Raw genomic sequence first — 13,185 nt, 5'->3', positions numbered from 1 at the left:
CTGTTCCGTATGCGCCAGCAATGCCAAACAGGAGCAGCTGGTTGCACATAATAACATGCATTGTGTAAGTGAGCAACACAATGAGCAATTTGCTCGACAACCCGGGGACATCAGGACAATTCTGTATCACAGGGAAGAAAGAAAAGAGGGAAAAAACATGTGATGACCAAACCCTAAGGGACACTCAGCATCCCACACATCCATTTCATTACGCTCGCTCGTATAAATATTTATGACACAGCCTATCTCATCATTCTTCCAGGAATGGGTGTTGTGTTATTGTTATACCCAGGGAGGGCTTTCCCTCTTCCTCTGGTCCTGCTGCAGGCAGTCAGCAGTTGCCAAAGATAGATTGGGAGCAAGAGTGTGACATTAACTATGGAAAACGCTGCTTAAAATGGAGCTCAGGGGCAGATATTGGCAGGTGCATTGTTAGGAGGAAAATGAATGGAAGAGGAAAAGGCAGCACGTAATGAGATTCGGAAGCTTGTATTTAAAATACATTCATGGCAAAAGGGATTTCTGCATTCAAGGGCCCTGGTCCTACAGCCAGAGCCACGGGGGAGCAGACACTCAAACCCTGCAGAAGGATGGAAGATGGTGAGTTCTGATGCAGAGAGTGCCAGGCTACGGAGGAGGAGCAAGGGGAGGGTGGATTCTGAGCACCAACATCACCCCTCTGCCTGCACATGGAAAACTATAATGTTAAAGTAAGGTGAAAAAGTTCCAGCATTTACAAAGCTTTGCACATCAAACTGGGGGTGGGGTTTTTTGCTCCTTGATTTGTGCTGTTACCTGGACGTCCCAGTGCCCTGTTCCTTGCTCTTCCTGGGGCTTGTCACCCCAATGAGGCTTTGGAAAATCAAATGTGAATGTGCCTTACACAGAGACACAATGACTGATGCTGAAGGGAACCTACAAGAAAGGTGGAGAGGGACTTTTTACAAGAGCATGGAGTGCCAGAACAAGGGGAAATGGCTTCAAACTGAGAGTTGGTTTAGATGGGATATTAAGAAAAAATTCTTCCCTGTGAGGGTGAGGAGGCCCTGGCACAGGTTGCCCAGAGAAGCTGTGGCTGCCCCATCCCTGGAACTCTCCAAGGCTGGGTTGGACAAGGCTTGGAGCAACCTGGAATAGTGGAAGGTCTCCCTTCCCAGGGCACGGGGTGGGAACAAGATGATCTTTAAGGTCCCTTCCAACCCAAACCATTCTTTGATTCTGTGATTGTTCAAGATGAGTGACCTGGGTTGGGTTACTGACAGTCTGATTCAGAAAAAAACATGTCAAGGCAATCCAGGCTGGGCAGGTTTCAAATGAAATGAGTCTGCTCCATTTCAGTCAGTCTCTCTTCCTGCCACTGAGTCTTTTTTGTGCATATTTGTTAACGGGCTTGTTCACTGTCAGCTACAACCAAATAAAACCCTACAAGAACCATCCCGATGTGTTACAGAGCAGTTGTGTGGAACATCACTATCTTGTAAACATGCAGGACCATGAAAAATAATATTTGCTTATAAACAACATCTGTGGACTTCTCCCTACAGCAGTTACCAAGGACCAATAAAAGTTTGGATTCCTAAATAGTCTGAAGTTTATGTGCTGCTGTGGTACCTACTAACTAAGCCTGGTTTTAGGTATAAAGAGCACATGTAACATCAAGGAACAGCCAGTGCTGCCATCAAAAACACCCATCAGGCTCCTTTGTAGTGGGAAATGTGTTCATGTGCCAAAAATAAGGATCTGTTCTGAAGTTTTATTGGATCTACAGAGCTGGCTATAAAATGCCATGCAGCGAAGCAGGGAGGCTGCCTGGTGCACATCCTCATGCCACCCTCTTGTGGCTAATCCCAGAAAATATAGAGCTGTTTGCCCAAGGACATGGAGTCAGTGTCACCAGGATATTTTTGGAGGGCCTTGCTCCACGCCAGCTAGCTCACTGTTGGTGCAAAGCAGCAAAGTCCAGCTTGGTGTCCACTTGAAACAGGCTTTGGAGAGAAAAGCAAGGTTGGAATAAAACCATTCCTGCACTTCGGAAACTTTGAGATCTGGATCTGATCTGAGGATGGGATTTCATCCAGTCCAACACACTGAAGGCCTGCAGATGTTTGTGGTGGACAGATGTTTGACTTCCACAACCCTGGCTATTCTCCACTCAGAAACTGGCACGGTATAGCTGTCTCTTGAGGTAGTTTTAGCTATAAAATCCTGTCTTTGCTAATATTTCATGCAGAGAACCTGATATTTTTATGCATTTCTGAACCCCCTTGCCTTTTACTTGAGGGAGTCCCAGAGATGAGCACCAGGAAGGCCACTGGGTAGCTCTTGCACCCCTGCCTCCATCAGGAGTTTTACTGCTGCTACTCAGAAACACACAGTTTGCCCCAAAAGCAGGTGGTGGCTTTCACAGCGTCCTCGGTGCCCTCGTTGTATAATGCAGGCTATTCCCATCCATCAGACAGCTCTGCAAACCTAAATAGATGATGTATTTATTTATGGATTACTGACCACAAGAAAGAGAAGCTTTGCACTATTGTCAACCCTGCAGCCTTCGGTCTGCTATAAATAATGTATCATTGTTCGGTGTTGGTTTATGGTTTAAGTTCCAATGAGCGGCGCAGACCAGCAGACTCAGCAAAGATGAAGGCAGCACGGGGTATTAGGAAGAGAAATGGGACCATCTGACCAAGAGTGTTAGAAAAACAAAGCAAAAACCTAATGTTCTCAGAGTTATTTTAACGTCAGCTCCAGCAGACCTGCTTTTACCTCTAACTGAGAACCGCACAAATCTCTGCTTATCCCCTGGTTTTCGCTCTGCTTTCTCCCCATTGTGGGCTAATTCGATTTCAGATAAACACTAATTAACACCAGAGGTCACTGCCGTGGCCAGTAGGCACCGTTGCAACGTGGCATTCAAACACACCGAGAGATCAAAAGAGCCTCCGCTGCTTCCTTTGAACTACCCAATTAAAACCTGCACAAATAAAGCTATTGTTTTACATCTGCCTCATCCGGGAGGGAGAGGGCAGAGAGCTAAGAGATCATTGCCTTTAATTGGGCTGTTTTCCCTCTCTTCTTACAGGTTTCCTCCATGTGGGTTTTTTCTCTGGACCAGTAGCAGAAAATGATGGCCAGACCATTTGTGAGGCAGCGATTACACGGGAAGGCTGCAGCGGGCTGGAAGCAAAGCCGTGGGGAATCCGATTCCCCTCTCGCGAGCAAAAGGGCATCAGTGCCCCTTCTTAGAGGGTTTGATTGATAGCCCTTAAGAAGGGCTCATAAAATGTGCCTCTCTCTGGCAATTTAGGCAATTCTCTTTTGAAGATGAAGGAGAATATTAGATTAACCCAAGTGCTGTAATAGCATTATCTCCTGCTTTAAAAGAAAACATATTTTATGGCGCCCATACTCGAACAGAAACAACCTGCGGCTGCACGAGCCCTGGGCTGGTGCTTTGCTGCTGAACATACCATGGTATCCTTGGAAAGGGTTTTCATCCAGATTCTGGGGAGCTGGTGTAAACACCAGACCTGCACCACCATCCCACATGGACAGCTTGTGGACAACAGAGAAACCTAGGGCAGACCACAGGGGCTGAATTCCACTCTTATCCATAGAGGAGCTCACTTAAACTTGAGATTAAGGCAAATTAGCAAAAACATAGGGAGAAGGCTACATGGCAGCTATCTGGGCTGTGCAGGCAGGGAACATCAATTTGGGAGCTGTCAGCCAAGACCATTATGGGAAAAACTAGATGGAAAGACCAGTGGTGTAGCTGGTGTTACCCACCTGGAGAAGGTTTAGGAACCCTCGAGGCTGGGAAGCAGACGGGTGCACCGCTGTAAGAGCACCCTGCAATGTGTATCCCACAGGAGGGTGCATTCCATCCACAATGAAATCCACACTACCACCATCCTGTACCCAGAAACATCACCAGGGGGAAATACCAGGGATGGGAAGGAAACAGCAGAGCAGGCATGTCTTGGATGGGACACACCAACTCACCTCCACCTCAGCACACTCTGTCCCCTGTCCAGGTCTGCTCATGGCCTGGGGAACGTGGCAGCTCCCTGGCAGGAACCCAGTCCTTTGGGCACGGAAGAACCAATCCATGGATTATTCCCTCCTGGAAAGAAACATCATCTCCTTTCAGCAGCACTGAAGGGAGAAAAAAAAAATCAAGCTAGTGACCACAAAGGAGATCAGGTCGTGGTTTATGCTCACCAATGCTTCAAACTCACCTTCTGAGAATTCATTTATTGGTGCCGAAGGATGAAAGATGATCAGGACTCCCAAAACCAGAGTGGTTGCCATGAGTTCATGAAGTTCAGCCCCCCCTGGCCCTGAAGCTGTGTTGAGCTTTGCCAGGTCTCAAGGCAGAGCCAGAGTAGCTGTTTTTTTGTGTTGCATCTTCTGCAGCTCCACTCTTGTACCTTGATTCACCAGCTGAGCCAACCTGGCCCTCTGATGAAGAAGCTGCTTTAACTTAAAATACTCCTTTTCCCCAGGATATACTCCTGGATGCTGCAAACAGTGCCTTGCTTGTCCCAGGATTTAATCAGATTAATTAAGCTGCACTTGTATTAATTTAAATTACAAGTATCTGAGGGCTCAGCCAAATCAAGTGATTTATGGGCCATATCAATCTAATTAATACCACCAACTCTTAAAATAAAAACCTAATAAATGAGTTTATTATACATCTGTAAGATCAACTTATTACCTTTGGGTCTCTAGTGACACAGCCGGTTTGATGGAAGTTTTATATCCTTGTTGGGAAAAGGTCTTGTTTTTTCCTTCCCACTTGCTGTATTGTTTAAAAAACTATCTTCTACAGGGCAGGGGGAGGGATAAACAGCACAAGCTCAGTTATCAAAACACCAGCCAAGCCAAGAGGTCCCCAAAGTGTCGCTGTACACAAATTGTTGGGGTTTTAAAGCTGTGAGTGCCCACAGGAGAATAGTTTATCTGGCTCCTTGCAGGCAGAACCTGCCCTGGTCTGTGTGCTTCCAGCTAAGCAGCCTGGAACTATAGTTAGCCAGGGGATGGGAATGGGAAAGGAATAAGAGAACTCAGAGCAAATCTGGGCAGGAAGGAGCCGAGATGGTTTGGAAGATGCCGCTCAGAGAGGTGACTTTGCTGGGCTGAGCAATGGCACTGTCTGCAGCAGCTGGAAAGCCAAAGGGCCCTAAAATGTCACTTGCACAGGGACAACTCAGAGATGCAAAAATTTCCCTTTGTCACCATGGTGAAGGATTTCAAAATTCAGGGTGGGAGCTAAATACAGGGAGCACAGGAGGCACCTTCAACCCTCAGCCCCGTAAAAGGAAGAGCTGAGTGAAGGATGATGAGGAGGAGAGCCCCTCTCCCCGTGCCCTCACCCATCCTGCCTTTGGCAGCTCGGCTCTGTGTTGACTGGCTTTTCAGGGAGATGCTTTCCCTTCAGCCCTGGAGTTCACGCTCGATTTCCTGAGCTGTAAGGTTGTTTCCCTTGCTTTGCAAATCCCCCTTGGAGCAAACAGCCGTGATGGAAACAGCAGCAGGCTCCCTCTCCTCACCCTTTGCTTACAAACTAAGTTCTTCAAATGCATTTGTTGTATTGTGTTCAGGATAGCAACCAACTCCAGCAAATAAAAGGGAATGGACTGGGAGGGCTTTCTAGGGGAGAAAATGGGGCGATTTATGGAATAATTACATAAAGACAACACCATCCTGTGTGTCTGTCACCGTGATTTATTATAGCTACACAGAAAATTGGCTGCTTGGACCATAAAAGGTGGCTGCAGGCAAACCTGAACCCTTTTGCTTTCCTGTTTGCCACTCCACACACACAAACCCAATGAATTAACTCGGCACATTTGCAGTAATGACCCATCATTCCTATTTTAAAAGAGGTGCCAGAGCAAAGGGGCTGTAAGGAGCAATTCCTCGGACAGGGCCACAGTCCCTGTCCCTGCTGCAAAGCCCTGGGCTGGCTGTGTACATGGGAAACCTCTGCAACCCTCCCAGCCCTGTGCTAATGTACAGCAGGGTCTGGGGGTACTTTATTCCATTCATCCAGTCTTATCTGCACTGCTCCAAAGATCTTTTGCAACCCCTGCCTCCCCTCTGGCTGTTCCACCTTTGATGTGCCCCTGCTATTTTCCACCCTTTCCATTCACTGCCCACAATTTATCATTTTGTGTTCATCTACATCCAGCTGCATTTTCCATTTATCACCTCACTTGGCTAAAAACATCCCAATCCCTTTGGAATCAGATCAGGTGGCTTCTACTGCTTTCCACACACCACTCTGCTTTGAGTAACTTCTCAGCATTTAGCAGAGGTATCATTTGCTGCAGGAGGTGGGGCTCTGGTTAGGAGGGGACAAGACTGGAGGAAACCTGAACTTCCAGCTTCAGAGATTTGGGCATTTTCATTCTTCTTCAACTCTTAGGACTTTAGGTCATCCAGGACAGGGAATTAATTTCTTCCAGAGATGTTTCATCATGGGAAAAGCTTCCAGCTGCCGTTGGGCAGCTCCACCAGCTGTACACCAACACTTCCCAGTACCTTTTTTCCGTGGCTCCATGCTCAGAACCAAACAGCCTCGCCACGAGCTCACTTGTTCCTTCATTCAAACCCTCAGCAACAGCTTGGAAAACTTTATCCCTTTGGTTTGTGCACAGCCTGAAGAGTATCCCACCCACGATGTCCCATGTGCAAGGTAAGGAGCAGCCTCTGTTCAAAGGATGGAGCACAGACAGGCACAACAGCATGGAAAGAAGGGACTTACAGTGGGACCTGGAAAGGGGTATGATCCTTAACCCTACCACAGTCCACCATTGAGCCAGGAGAGTCTGGAGGTCCCCGTGTCCTTTGACTTCTGATGGCAGCCAATACCTGACCCTTCCCAGGGTGAAGTCCCTCGGGTTTGTGTGGGCCGTGTGTCACAGCAGTACCTGGAACAGACAGGCTAAAAATAACCTGGAAGGCAAAACAACAACAGCCTATGGAAAAAAATCGAGCCACAAGATGATTTACAGATGATCCAACTCCCTGCAAAGCCCAGTGGGGAAGGTTATACCTTATGCTTTCCAAAACACAACTCCTCTCCAATAACTCTTGCTCACCAGTCGTTAAACTGCTGCTGATCTTGCTGAAAGCAACATTAGTGGTTGCTTCAGGCTGTGGGGTGAAAATCATCACCTTCTGCTAATCAAAAGAGTAAAGAAATGTCTGTTTTAGCTAAAACAGGAGAACTCATCTTTATCCTTCCCCTCAGAGGAAAGTTTCTCGTGGCTGCTGAGTGCAGAGCAGCAGGAGGAGCTCAGAGACCATAACCATAACATACAGCAGAATTTTTTAGTATAAAACACTTGGAAGAGGAAAGAATTTGAGGTAAAAATGGATTTTATTAAAAATAATTATATGTAGGAAGAGTGGGGACAGGTTTTATCCCAGCTATAGGTCCAGACAGCATTTCAGGGTCATCACAGCAGGGCTCTGGTAAAGCCATGTCTGCTGAATGTGTGACCAGTTATCACAGAGAAATTTCCCAGTGAAAGCCTGAGCTTTTCATTCCTTTTTAATCCAGGAGTGGTGTTAAAAGGTATAAAATGGCTGCATGGAAATGTTTAAATCTGTCCCCTGTTAATGGAGAAATTCTGTGTAATACAACCAACCTCCAGCAGAAGAGTCAGCTCTGGCCACTAAAAGGTGAGAAAAAAATTAGTTCTGTATAAAGAGAAAAAGTCACTTCTAGTTCAACCACAGCTTCAAGCTTCTCTGGGAAGAGTTGAGTTTCCTTCTTGGACAACCTCTACAAAAAACAGAGACAAAACATTTTAATTTAGCACAAGGTCTGGCTGCAAATAAAACTAAACCTTGGTGCAAATACAGTGATGAAATTGGGATCACTGAAAACAACAACCCTGAAAATCATGTCTGAAGGCAAAACCAGCCCAAGGGGCTGATGCTCCCACAGCCACACAGCACAGGGTTAGGGAGGAAATCGCCCCCCTGGGACGCTTTGCCCCCTGTATTTTAGGATCTGCGGTGACCTCAGGTGCCTGTGGACGTGAAGCTGCTCCAGCCACAACTGAGGAGTCAACCCAAGATGGAAAGGACACGGGCTGGGATCCTTCCGGGGCTGGAGATGATACCCTGCTGGGATGGAAAGGCTCTGGGAATGGGTTTGCAGCCTATGCCCAGCAGTGCTTCCTCTCCTGGTCCTGACTGATGCAATACCCATCCAGGGCCATGCACAGCTGCAGCACGGGAGTGGGAATTCCTCTGACCCGGAGAGTGCACAGCAGGGAAGAGCATAATCTCCGTGATTTACAGGCTGCGGCTCTAGTTTAAAATACATTAGACTCCAACTATTTAATTACTGGGCACTACCAAATCACAGAGACAGAGGAGTCAGTCACGTCTGCTAATGCCAACATTTATCATCCTATTTATCTACTGCAGCTTCTGAGACCCATATCGAATCACTTCCTTGTATTAGCTAATAACAGATGAGTTTATTCCTTGGACCTCTGGGCGGCCCTCGATGGATGTTATCGCCCTGCTGGCAGCACACGTCCACCTAGGGAGAGATAAACTGGTTTAGAGCATATGAAGAATCGTAATCACCAGCCAAAACTCAAATCCAAATCAAAGCCTTTTCCCTTGCTGCCTCCGGCCCCCAGATACTAATTCTCACCAGAGAGTAAATGCAAACAGTCTCTCTCTGGCTGAAAGGCTGCAAACCTCCTGATAGTTCTGAGAAATCATAGTTCTGAGGTTGCAGATGGGAATAGGAAAATGAAGTGGCTGTCTGGGAGCTGGGGAGCTCCAGCAATGTGCCTCTGTCCTGCTCACCTGCACAGGGAGGGCAAAACGGAGCTGGTACAGGCACAGAGACAAAGTATCTGCAAAAGAATGTCAGTAGGTGATGCCAGTTTGTCCATGGAAACATATTGGGTGTGCAAGGAATGGTGAGAGTGAGAAACTGCTGTGCTACTCCTTGTGCTCAGCCTGTTCCCAGTCCTGACCAACCCAGCATGATTTTCCTCTGCCTGCTTTTCCCACTGGAAATAATGTGCTTTTCATTTTGCTTGCTTATGGTGCTTTCCATAAGGAAAACAAGTTTCAATTGCTCTACTTGGAAACTTTCAGCAGTCTCATTTTCAGAAGGAACACCTGCCATCCTCTCAGCTTTGCGCGGTTGTTTGTCCTCAAGCTGAGCATGAAGAAGGAAAAAGGAGGCTTCTCCCTCCTCCCAGAGAGCCTCAGAAAAGCAAAATAAAGCATACATCCTGTTATTCCATGGCAGTTATTTTCACTGGTCTCCTACTTCCATCACTATGATGGTTATCTCATTATTGCTTATTTATTACAGCCTGCCACAAACATATATATTATATATATTATTGGGTGGTTTGTTATTCACCCCATCACCCTCAAGCTGATTCTATTGGCCAGCAGGTGGGTCCTGCCTCTGAGGCTTGGAAAACCCGAATACACTGAGCTCTGACCCAGCGGTCGTTACGGAAAATGCAGCTCCGTCAGGAGCAGAGCGCTGCAGGGAAATTATCTCTGGATCTTCGCAAAGTCCCCGGGAAGGGTTCAGACGCGGAGCTGTCTTAATTGATAGCATGGCCACTTAGGGGACCAGTATCCATAGAAACTCCGGGGCCTTGACAAGATGACAAACAACGCCGCGAGAGCCTAATAATAGCAGGAATAATGAGGTGTGGCCAAAAAAAAAAAAAAAAAAAACCAACAACAACAATCCAGGAATCTCTCGCTATCGAATGGGTGGGCCCGGCTAATGAAAGCAGAGCCGTGACGGCGGGAGGGCGGCAAAGCACAACCGGAGGAGGGAAAAGAAGAGTTGCCGGAGCCCGACGGGATTCCTGTCCCAGGGAAAAAGCCCGGTGGCAGACGGTGCCGCTGGGGATGCGGCTGCGGGGCTCTGCTCTCTGGGTACAGCCAGAAATTGAGGGCAGCATCACTGGGAGCACCTCGCAGAAGCCGAGTGTGGAAGAGTCACCCCACGGTGATGTCCAGCCGGGCCGGGACCCGGGGAGCCCTTGGGAACCGCGGCGGGTGGTCTGAGCCCCCTTTCAGAGCTTTAATCACCTCTTGACCCAACTGCGGCTCTTCCTGTGCCACTCGCGGCGCAGCTTTCCCAGAGCCCACGGGCGGCTGGGGCCGCGCCGCACGCCGCTCCCGAGGCGCATTGTACCGCTGCAGCCCTTTGTTCGGGGAGACCTGACCTCCTTCTTAATTAGCTTAAAACTGCACAATAAAAAAAAAAAAAGGGGGGGGGGAAGGGAAAAAATAGAAGGAAAAAACCCACCCCTCGGTAAAAGCCAGTCGCAAATCAAAAGAGGCAACAGTGAGAGCAAGCAATGTGTCACCACAAGTGTCCGAGTCAATGGAAACCTTGTTAGGTGGGGAACAAGGGTCTGCGCTAACAAGCTCTTATCTGTGTTTTTGTTTTCTATTGAAGGTGCATGTCATTAGGAGGAGTGTTAACAAGAGCCCTCCATAGCTTCATATGGCCAATGGCCTCTGAATATTCATGAAGGTGTGAACAGAATGTGGGAAAGCGGTGGAAGAAAAGGCAAGAAAAGCGGCGAGAGGGCTGATTGTGCCGGGAAGAAAGGAGCCAGGGCTCTGTGGGAAAAAGGGATCCTGAATCCCTCAAACAAGAGCGTATTCCCCAGGCAAAACGTGTCCTTCAAGCTGTGCGGATGGTATTGATGGCGCCAAGGAGGTGGGATTTTTCTGAGCAGCGCTGGCAGGGAACCAGCTTCTGGCATTTGAGGTGGCAGTGCCCAGCTCTGGGGTTTTTTTTAAACTAAAATCACAGCAGCCACTGTCCCCTGTTTTTGGAGAGGTACAACCCTCTCTCCAGACTTCCTGAATCCCAGGAGGGATCCAGAGGGTGAGTTTTGCTGGATGCCTGATATTAAAGAGGGGATGAACTTACAGGGGATAGAGAACATGGGAGGCAAAGAAGCAGGGCCAGACTGCTCCAACGCTGTGTTCATCATGCCAAGGGGAATGACTCACCTGCACCCAGACAGAATCATGGAATCACAGAATCAGACACTGTTTGGGTTGGATGGAACCATAAAGATCATCTTGTCCACCCCCTGCCATGGGCAGGGACACCTTCCACTAGCCCAGGTTGCTCCAAGCTCTGTCCAACCTGGTCTTGGACACATCCAGGAATGAGGCAGACACAGCTTCCCTGTGAAAACTGTGCCAGGGCCTCACCATCCTCATAGGGAAGAATTCCTTCCCAATATCCCATCTAACCCTGCCCTCTAGCAGTGGGAAGCCATTCCCTGTGTCCTGTCCCTCCATGCCTTGTCCCCAGTCCCTCTCCAGCTCTCCTGGAGCCCCTTTAGGCCCTGGAAGGGGCTCTCAGCTCTCCCTGGATCCTTCTCTTCTCCAGGTGAACCCCTCCAGCTCTCCCAGCCTGGCTCCAGAGCAGAGGGGCTCCAGCCCTCAGAGTACCTCCATGCCCTCCTCCAGACTCACTCCAGTAGGGCCACATCCTTCTGGTGTTGGGGCCCCCAATGTCAGACACCACATACCTGCTGCCCAGCCCCTGCCTCCCCACCTGCACCTCCTGGCATCCCCACCCCAGAGCAACCCCCAATTTGCCCAGCAGGGCTGCCCAGGGGCAGGCAGGGAAAGGAAAGATGCTTTTCCCATAAACCAGCCCTGCAGGTTGTGCAGCTGCTGCTTCTCCTCCACCACCACAGGGCCAGGGATTTCAGCTGGGCTGGTTTAACGTGGAGCTCTGCTCATTTCGGAGCAAAATTATACCGCAGAGTTGCCTCTCCTTGAAAGGCTCCAATCTCGTGTGTCAGTGCCAGATAAATAGTTTTCATTCAACAAATCAATGAATAGAAACAAAGTACAGCAAAATAATGTCAAGTCATTTCACTGATAACGACAGCTGCTGGGCTGCACAGAGACAGGGAGAGCAGGAGGGGGTGTGGGGAATAGATTAAAAAATGTAAAAAGCAATGAATCACAGCTGGGGGGAAAATCATAAAACCACAAGCCACCGCTGCTCCCACACGAATGTACACGGTATTTACTCATCTATTTCCAACGAAATCTCAAGGAGAAGAGAAAAGGAAAAGAGGGAGGGCAACGGTAAAAGCATATTGTCCAAAATATCCTTGTTGGAAGAGCAAAAGGGCTTTTTTTCCGGCATGAAAACCCAACACAGGATGCAAACAGCACAGCACCAGGTGCTGAGGGAGCAGGATGCAGCCCCAGCCCTGCTCCTTCCTCCCTCAGGTTCTTACCTTGCTGCTTTTTGGGTCATCATTTCCTTGCTGTTGGTTTTCACCTTGGAGCAGTCCTTTGCTGTTTGCTTTCAAGAGAGGAAATCCTGGCATTGGGAATTCCCTGGGAGAGGTGCAGCCCAGTGGGCCCAACGCTCGTGCCTGTGCCGAGGAGCTCAGGTGAACCACCACTGGTTGTCTGCAGGTCTGTTGGCAGGAGCAGCCCAGAGGATGATCAGCCTGAGAAAAGACTTGATGCTGGGGAGGAAAATGCAGCCCTTTAATCCCAGCTACCATTTGCAGTTTTGTTACTAATCCCATAAAGTGAAGAGAATGTTAATTGTGCCCAGGCCATAAGTTCTCCCAGGAAAGATTTTCCCTTTATCCCCTCCCAGACCAGCACTGTGACCCCAAACACTAAAAATAAACCATGACTTCAGCCCTGAAAGGCTAAATCTTCACTCCTTTCCTGTAGGTCTCAGAAACCTCCATGGATGAACACACTAAGGATCGCAAACTGGGAACCTCGTGTAGGAATGAGCACACGCCAGTGCTTCCCTCCCACCAAAACAGGAGCTGCTTCCCCATGGGTGAAAAAATCAGGAATGAGTGAAAACACGAGTTGTGACTGTGCTGAGCCACCCCAGACCTCTTGGGACAGCACTACATGGAACTGGGGTGCCTGCCAAGCCCATTCTGCTCACAGAGACACAGAGGAGGCCGAGCACAAGCTGACTGGAGGAAGGGACATCTCTTCTCTTGGAAAGTCCATTCCATACACACAGGTCCCTGTGTCCCTCTGCCTTGACTCCAGGGTCACCTCCTGTGACGTGCCATCCCCGGTGCGACAGCTCCGGCTGGTGGCTGCCGAGGGCTGGAAACAGCACTCACATGGAAACACTCA

The sequence above is a fragment of the Chiroxiphia lanceolata genome, chromosome 12 (assembly GCF_009829145.1).
Source record: "Chiroxiphia lanceolata isolate bChiLan1 chromosome 12, bChiLan1.pri, whole genome shotgun sequence".
Lineage (NCBI taxonomy): Eukaryota > Metazoa > Chordata > Aves > Passeriformes > Pipridae > Chiroxiphia > Chiroxiphia lanceolata.
The sequence above is the reverse complement of the archived record's forward strand: the minus strand, read 5'-3'. Positions refer to the sequence as shown.